The sequence below is a fragment of the Mercenaria mercenaria genome, chromosome 11 (genome assembly GCF_021730395.1).
Source record: "Mercenaria mercenaria strain notata chromosome 11, MADL_Memer_1, whole genome shotgun sequence".
NCBI classification, from domain to species: Eukaryota; Metazoa; Mollusca; class Bivalvia; order Venerida; family Veneridae; genus Mercenaria; species Mercenaria mercenaria.
In genome coordinates, this window is record NC_069371.1 from 41802965 (window position 1) to 41812703 (window position 9739).

Genomic DNA, 9739 nt, shown 5'->3' on the forward strand with positions numbered 1-9739 from the left:
GTTCCTTATTTGTTTGTAAATGTACCAGTGATGTTCATTATGGGTTCGTTTGGCCCTGTCATAAGCTCTCTTTCTCTTTCTTATATGTTTTCTTATGTCGTTATGCATCCATGCAGGGTCTGATTGTCTTATTGTTGCTATTTTGTTTGGAATGTGCTTTTTAGAGATAGATAGAATTGTATCAGTAATATTTTCTACGTATGTATTAATATCATCGTCAGCTAGGGAGTCCCAATTAATAGTTGCCGCTTCTCTTCTAAGGTTGTCATAATCCCCCTGGTCGAATTTCCATATATTGCGCTTATACTTTTTCGAATAAGGTTTGGAGCAATTAAGACAACAATAGACGGGGCAATGGAATCTAAGATTCAGGTCAAGAAAGGGATCTCCTACTCCAGACGTGTGAACACTACATGCAGAGGATACTAGAAAAAGGTCAATAAGAGAGTGAGATGTTTCAGTAAAATGAGTTGGTTCATTTATGAGCTGAATCATGTTGTATTGTGATGCTATGTCATTTAATTTTCTATATGTTGCCGGTTTTAACATATCTAAATTAAAGTCTCCTGTGACGATTACACTATTGATGTTTGTATCAAAGGCAAGTCCAATAGAGTTTTCTATGTTTGACAAAAGGAGGGGGGATGAGTTTGGAGGGCGATAAAATGTACCATAAAGAAATTTTTTACGCATGATTCTAAGTTCAATCCATATACATTCGACTCCAGCAATCTCTAGATCAGGTCTCCTGAGAGCAGGGATATAACTTTTAACATAAACAAGAACGCCGCCATGGGAATCACCTGGTCTGTCCTTTCTGAAAGGTATAGCATAATTATCAAACGTGATACAATCAGACTCAGTGTCATTACTCAGCCAGGTTTCAGTAAAAGAGATGACATCGAAATGCTGGAGTTCTCCTTGTAATATATCTCGTTTATGGAAAAAACTCTGAACATTATAATGTACGAAAGATAATGACTTCTTAAAACCATCAACGATATCAAGAGTTGACGACAAGGAAGATGATGACAGTGAAGAAGAAGGTTGGCTACCGTTTGAGCTAGGTCCTGGGTTCTCATGAACATCGCCCGCTAGAAGAAGAATCAGAGCCATCCAGGTTATCAGCTCAAAGGTTGTAAAGCGCCCTAGACCCTTTGTCTTCATCTGGAGTCCAACAAAAAGTCCTACCCTCGCGCTATATAGAATTAAATCTACAGACATTAAGTTATACCCGGACAGAATATACTATAGGGCGAAGTAATCCATAATCTTAAGTGACCTATCAAAAAAGAAAGAAAAGAAAGTAGGGGTAAAGACTGGCAGGGAAAAGTAATGATAAGTAAGATAAGTAGATCACAAGTGCGCATTTTTGTTTGTGTGTGTGACGTAAACTTCACGACAAGATTGACTTTTTGCTTTTGATACTGTATAGTAAACAAATTAGTGCTATATCGCCAATGTGTACATGTCCTTGCCACCCGTATGTATACCTAATATGGACTTGATTGACAGCGGTGGGACATAGTGAAATCTGATTGGTCATTTAGTTTGGGCAAGCATAATACGTGTGTATTTCATTGGCTTCCACGATTTACAGGATAATTATTGTTTATAACACGTGTTTATGAATGGAAAACTTAACTAGCGTGTAAATATGACTAAACTGTGACTTAGGGGTGTATTTGAAAGGCATTATATGTTAATTTTACGTGGAAAATATGTACTAGATTCTAGTCCTATTATTACAAAATAAATATTCGGGATATAACTTGTGCATTCCATGAATTGTGGTGAAATTGAAAAATTGAAAGAAAAAAAGGTACAGGTGTTTTCTTGTTGTTGGCTGCCTTTCTACATTCATTAAAGGTTATGAGAATATAAAGCAAAGATGTAGTTATTTAGAACTGGATATTAAACTAGAAGAGATATATTGTGAGAGAATTGATTTACCATGCTGGATGCTGGACCAAAGACAAAAATCAGCTACTGCATATTGGTCAGTAAGTAACATTTGTTAGAACATTGTTTTTTGTTATCTTTCAAATGATTAGTTAGACTACATGTGTTCTAAAATATGAATTCAATTATTGAGACAGTATGTGTAACATACCTATTTTTAAATAATACTTTTTAAATCTTACAACCATTTTAAATGAACAAATTGCAAGCATAATCATTGTTTTGATCCATATATTGGCAGGTTTAAGTTAAGTACAAAAATATTATATATTCTTCAAAGCAAAAAACAAAAAAATAAAATAACTTGTAATGACCTTGATTAACATTTTCTGCTCACATAATATGTAGAATCTTGTCTGAGACTACTATTTAGAATAAAAAAGGAAACAACTTTACCTAATAGCATATAGTGTCATCTGTATGTATTTAATACATACATAATTGGAATGTACACAAGAATAATAGTTTTCATTCTGCAGTTATATAATAGTATAATGCAGCAGAAGTAAAATCATGGTATGATTTTGTTTGATCTGTAGATCTTTATGTATGATATTCTTTTGTAGGAAAAATCTGTATGTAAATTTTATGCATAATGTAGCTTAAAATACACAGGAGTAACAACAATTAGATTTAAAAACTAGTATACAAATTAACATAATTTCATGTGTAACAAATATCATCATGATTAAAATATAAACAACAATAATAATGTGAATGCTGTGGTATGGTACAAAAGTGACATGGTTCTATCAAAAAGCAAAAATGAGCTACTAATAATGGTCAGAGAACTTCTTAATGTCTATCAGTTTAGAAGTGATTTGGTTGTTGAAGCATGGGTGGTTTGTCATAGGTAAAATGTATAAAAATACATACACATTTAAATTTCATGTTTACATAATAAGGTTAAAAGTACACAGTAACAGCAACTACAACAACATGGACTTTTCTACAGGTGATATACTCATAGTCAGCATTAAAATAATTTAGAATAATTTTGATTTTTAAATTTCAAGTTAATAAAAATATTCAGACATTAGTACTGTTGTGTTTGGATATTCTTAAAATAATATTTTTGGATGTAGGTAATCCTGAGTCATATATAAGTTTAAGATAGTCATAGTTAATCAAAAATTTATCCTTATACCTAATTTTTATCATTTTCAAAATGATTATCTACATTGATTACATTAGCTTGAAATATTACTGTGTATGGATAAAGTTTTCCATGGATAAAATTTATGTATAAGTAAATTTCATTTTGTTATTTTGTAATTAAGAATACACTTCAACAAAAACAGCATTAACTTTCCTGCAACATCAACTTTTCTGCAGATGATATACCATAGATGGCAATAAATTTCTCATAATGAATCACAGGTGAAAGTCTTAAACAGTGGCTACTCTTACAGAATACTTACAGAGGGTATGCAGTATAAGTCAGAGTACATTATATTTATAATTTTCATGTTGTCTAAGTAATGTAGCTGATAATGATTATTTATACTTGTATAAAATTTTCTTTATTTATTATTTTTATCAAACACATCATCATCATCATCATCATAATCATTATCAGGTAACATTTTATACATATTCATTATCATGCTACCATATGGTAATAATCATCTTTTTTCTTTCATTACATCATCACCATCATCATTATTAAGTAACATTTTTATACATATTCAACTATTCATTATTATGCTGCCATATCATCATTGTCATCAAGCAAAAAAAGAGAGATTCATTCTTATGCATTAATCTACATTTCTTTAACTATAGCCTTCATCATTTTGTAAACAGCATCATCAGCATCATCATCATCAAACACTACCTATGAGCATCATCATCATCATCAACCACAAGTTTTATCATGAGAAGATATATATGTATATACTTATATTTATCTATTTTATATATCAAGTTCTTTTTAATATATATCCATCACACCATCATCATCCTAATCATTTTTTATATCATTAAACACTACCATAGCATTTTAATCATCATCATCATCATCATCACCACCATGCAACAACAGTTTAATTTTATACAAGTACATTGGTATGCATGTATAATTATTCACACCATCATCATCATTATCATTAATTTCATCATCATTAAGCACAACCATGACATCATGATAATAATCATCATCACCACCATCAAGCAGCAAACTAATTTTATACAATTTTATGACTATGCATGCATAATTATTCACTAAACAGTATGTGCTTGTATATTATCATCATTATCATCATCATCATCATCAAAATCGTCTTTACAATTAGCAGTTTACAAACATTTATTGATTACAACATCATGATCATTATCATTATCTTCTTCATCAATTAACACTACCTTAGCATCATAATCTTCTTCATCATCATTGTCATCATCATCAATATCACCATCATCATCACCATCAAGCACGATTTAATTTTTTTACAATTTCATTATTATGCATGTATAATTATTCACTAGACATGTACTCCTCATTATCATCATCATCACCATCATCATCATATTTACAATCAGCAGTTTGATCTTTACATTTATTGGTTACATCATCATTATCACTATCATCATCAACATTAAGCACTGCTATAACATCATACTCATCATCATCACCTTCGAGCAGTAATGTAATTGTAAACACTTACATGATTATACATGCATAATTATTCACTAAACAATATGTGCTTGTATGTTTTCATCACTATCATCATCATCATCATTATCATCATCATCATCATTTTCATCATCATCATTTTTACAATCAGCAGTTTATTCTTATGACTAAAATATACACTTATCATTATCATTATCATCAACATCACCATATCATCACCACCATCATCAACAACAATCACTATCATTTCAGTATACAGATATGTACAATTAAGTCATTTTTTATATAAATATTTGTTTATACTAATATCCATAATCACACTCTTCATCATTATCATCATCAACTTAATCATCAGCATCAAACACAACCATGTTATCACATCATTTCATCAAACATCACCATATCATCATCATCATCACATCAACAATCACTATCATTTCAGTATACAGATATGTACAATTAAATCATTTATATATATATATTTGTTTATATTTATATCCATCGTCACAATCATCAAAAATTGTCATCATCAACATAATCATCAGCATCAAACACAACCATGTTATCACATCATTTATATTTTTCTGTTATTTATATATATACATATATACTTGTTCAAATATAGTGTATAACCTCCTGGTTTACAGGCTGATTTACTAACCCTCTGGCTTCTATTGAAATTTCATGAGGTCAGCTTTACAGTTTATTTTAATGGTTTCTTCTGCCTTAGTTTCAATATATATGTTTCCATTATAGGTCCATGTTCCTTTGACATTTGTAGTTGGGTCTTTTTTCATCATCCTAGCCTCATATGCTAGGTCAGATCTACATTTTGTTAAGTCTTCATTTATATAAATTTTCTCCTTTTGTTCTCTTAAGGCTTTTCTACATTTAATGAACTTTGTTTTAGCTCTGTAGGATGTGAATTTGACTATAATGTCTCTTGTCTTGTCTTTCTTAGGAGGACCTACTCTATGTGCATTGTCTATATCATTGGCAGTTATATCTGCTCCACCTTTCTGAGCAACAGCTGTGACAATTTCAGTTATTTTTTCATCTTTTTGTTCAGTATAATTACCAATTCTGACACTGTTTTTTCTGCTATACTGTTCTGCTTCATCTTGTTTTCTTTCTATTTCTATTTTAGACATTTTCAGATCATATATTTCTGCTTTCAGATGCTCTATTTCTGATTTCATTTCTGTTGTTGTTTCTTCAACTTTTGCACAGACCATTAATCTTATTTCTTCTTTAAGAGCCTCTTTTATGACAGATGCTATTCTTACTATATCATGGTCTGATAAAATAGCATTTACTACAGCTGAGCCCATTGGAGAGGTCATAATGGGTTGTGTCATATGTGGAGATCCCAGGTTAAACATTGGTGGGTGAGGAAACATGGGGATGTGTTGTATTTGGGAATTTTGCATTTCACCTATATTTAGAGTTTCACACTGAGAGCTCTCATTCATATTTATATTACTGTTAGTTGAATCCATGCTCTCTTTCTTGTTCTTAACTTGATCTAATTTATTGGACTCTCCTGACTGTCTATATTTCTTTTCAGAGTCTACACTTTCCTCAGGAGAAGTTACTTTTCTTTTTGTTGATGTGGACCTACTCCTTTGTCTAGGACAGGGGGTTTCTGGTTTTTTCTGGACTGTTTCTCTTCTATTTTTTGGACCCATCTAATTTGTTTCGTTTCATATATTTTTTTCTCATATGGCTATATCTCTTGTGTACCACTTTGTTGGCTAGAGTTTTAACTTGTATTTTATCTTAGATTTTAGTAAACAGTTCAGAGTATATGTTTTCGGACATCACACTATTTTCGGATACTTGTATGACAGGAATTAGCACAATTCTCCATGGTTTTGGGCTATTATTTCATTATGTTACTTCACTGTTTGTCTACATGTTAAGTGTTCTTTAACAACATAAGCCGAATCTGTCGTGAAGATGTAGTTTTCGTCAGTTTTACATTTTTTTTTTGCAAGATTTATATGCAACTGTGTTACCGGAAGTCCGCCTTTTTTTATCTTAAGAAATTACCCAATTACAATTACAATCAGTCATTACGAAAATGTAATTTAATTGCAATTAGTAACAATTACATTTGTAATAACACCAGGTCTGACCATATATCACTATATGGAAATACATGTATGTGAATGTGCATGCACATCGGCTGAATACAAGCATACATAAATACAAATTGATGCAATAACAGTCATTGATGGAGAGAGACCATAAAGCAGGACTAGGCCGGCCCGTTGTACGTTCGGTGGAAATTCCACTTCTGGAAATATTAGCTAGTTTACTGGTACCAAACTTCACTCTTAAATCCCACTTACGTTCGTATCATACAAGGCATTATAGATAAAAAATACAGCCCTCCCAATCAAGTGACTCCCGTACACACGAGATATTGCAACACATCGTAAAACAAAATTATCCGTTTGTAAAGATATACTGTAACATATATTTTTGTTGAATGTTATGCAATAATCTGATACTAGTATTGTGAATGAAAAACTCATTACATGATAATAAATTATGTAGTATTTCGGAAAAAATGAACCTTGTATAATGTTATATATATAAGTAAAATGATATAGATGTTTGACAGGAACGAATTATCGTTTGATATGACTTACTTTACGTTATGTTCAGTTTTAATTCCTTTTTATTTCATAAACGCATTTTTATAATTAATGACTAAGCAACAGCCTGTTTTATTCCTTCCGCTCATGCTGGTATATTGAAGTATAGGTCGATTTAAAAAACACGGTGCTTAAGTGTATGCGCCTGAGATGTATTATACGTATTGCCTTTGATATGCTGTATTTTCTTCGTATCTTGCCCTGAACAAAAGAAATAAATGCTTTCACTTCGGCAAAAGGTGAAAACAGAAATGGTCCATACTATTTCATTTTCTCTTTGGAATAAGTACTGGTATGTTTCTAGCTATTGTGAATGTACAAAGTGAACAATAAGTTGACTGAAACAGTCACTGATAAATGTCAAAGCTATTTATGTAAGAAAAACGATATAAATATCCTGTCATCTATTTATGTCAGTAACAATTCTTTGTTTAGCAGTTGGTGACTATATAATTATATACTTTAAATGTAGAATTGTTCTGAAAATGTTTGCGTAATCCTTCAATCGTCGTCTGACGAATAGATTGTAAATATGCTCTCTTCACAAAGTCAAAGGAAGGTCAAACATGTTCTATTGACAAAAGGTATAAGTCAAGGTCAAACATGGTATCTCACTAATGGCGGAGATAAATATCCTGGAAACACGATGCTGTAAAAGTAATTTGTAGTAAGTAGTAGATGGAGAAAACAACGAGATCAACCTGTCTGTCTTTCATCCGTGCTGTTATTTATTAAGTATCTAGAAACTTAAATTAAATGTGTAAAATGGCATATCTTCCCGTTGTCATTTAATTTACTTTATCTCCAGCCTTTGGTAATTCTAGTGATCTGTCTGGTTAAAGTCAGTCGATTGACATAATCTTTCACCAACTTCAATTATGAATATACCATTACTGCACTGTCTGGTGAATATGTAGTACATTGTCTGCCTATTTCCATTTGTCTTGACACAAAAAGTTAGTTTTTGCAAATTAACCTGCAACTCTATATACGGTTACAAAAACTTAAGTGCATTTGGGAAATGAAACTATTATTATTAATAGGATTTTGCACGGCAATATTTCAAATCACTGAATATTCCATATTAAGACTATTTAATTTCAGATATTCGCAATTTGAGATTTATTCAATTCCGATCAATTTGCCACAGCAACATTAATAATGGTTTTGAGTTGAACGCAACCAAATTTACATTTTATATTGTTTTTCCTTATGGCTTAAATAAATTTTATTATCTTCCAAGATACTAAACGAAATTTTACAGAAGCATTTTAGACATATCACGCTAGATAGAGCAATGTCCAGAACAATGTACAGTTTTTTCGAAGGTACTTTAACGGAATATTAGAAAAGATTAGATAGAATATATGAAGACATTTTGTGTATCATGTTTTACCAAACTATTATAATTATGTAGTAATCAACATGTGATACTATAACAAACATTCCTTTTCCAGTTTCATAATATCACTGCTTTTGTTCTTGGAATTTAACACAGTCAGCTTATGGATTAATATACTTCTTTAATCACAAGAAAAATAGAGGTATTTACAGATACATTTCAATGTATTTATGCAATTGTGTTGACGTCTTTGCCAAGGGTGCTTACGAAAAAAATACTGACTGAATGGCGAGCAGTGAAGATCTTGGCCAGACTGCACGGATGTGCATGCTGATCATGATCTACACTGGTTGAAAGACAGAATCATTTCTCTCTAGCATGATAAGGGTTAATACAACCACATGTGTACGGTTGAAAACAATAAATAAATGACTACAGGAATATCAACTATGACCAAATAATTTTTTAAGCCAGGACTTTTACTTTAGAGAATTCTTTCACTTAGCTATTTCTTGTTTAAACATTGAATGTGTAAATTTTTAAAAGTTGACCATTTTTTAAGCGAATATCTATATGTAAATCGCACCCCCCGCCCCACCCTTCAGAAACCGCTGAATGTGTAATTTTTTAAAAGTTAAACATCGAGCATTTTCTAAGCGAATATCTATATGTAAAACTTTCAGTTAATATGACAATTATATTTCATTTGTGCGAATTCTGGTAACCAAGGCAAACAATATGACAAAAATATAAATAACAAAAATGCCCCCTTCAGAAACCGCTAAAGGTGTAAGTTTTTAAAAGTTAATAGTCGAGCATTTTCTAAGCGAATATCTATATGTAAAACTTTCAGTTAATATGACAAATATATTTCATTTGTGCAGAATTCTGGTAGCCATGGCAACAAATATGACAAAAATAAAAATAACAAAAATCTCCCCTTTAGAAAGCGCTAAATGTGTAAATTTCAAGACAGTTTAGACACAAAAGCTCATACTCTAATGTTCATAATATGACCAAATTTCAATTTCAATTTTAAAGAAAGATCATTTTACCCAAAATCTTGAGGACAGAGCCTTGATGATTCATCAATAATACATGAAGAAAACAGAAAAACAATATATCTTTATTTTGATT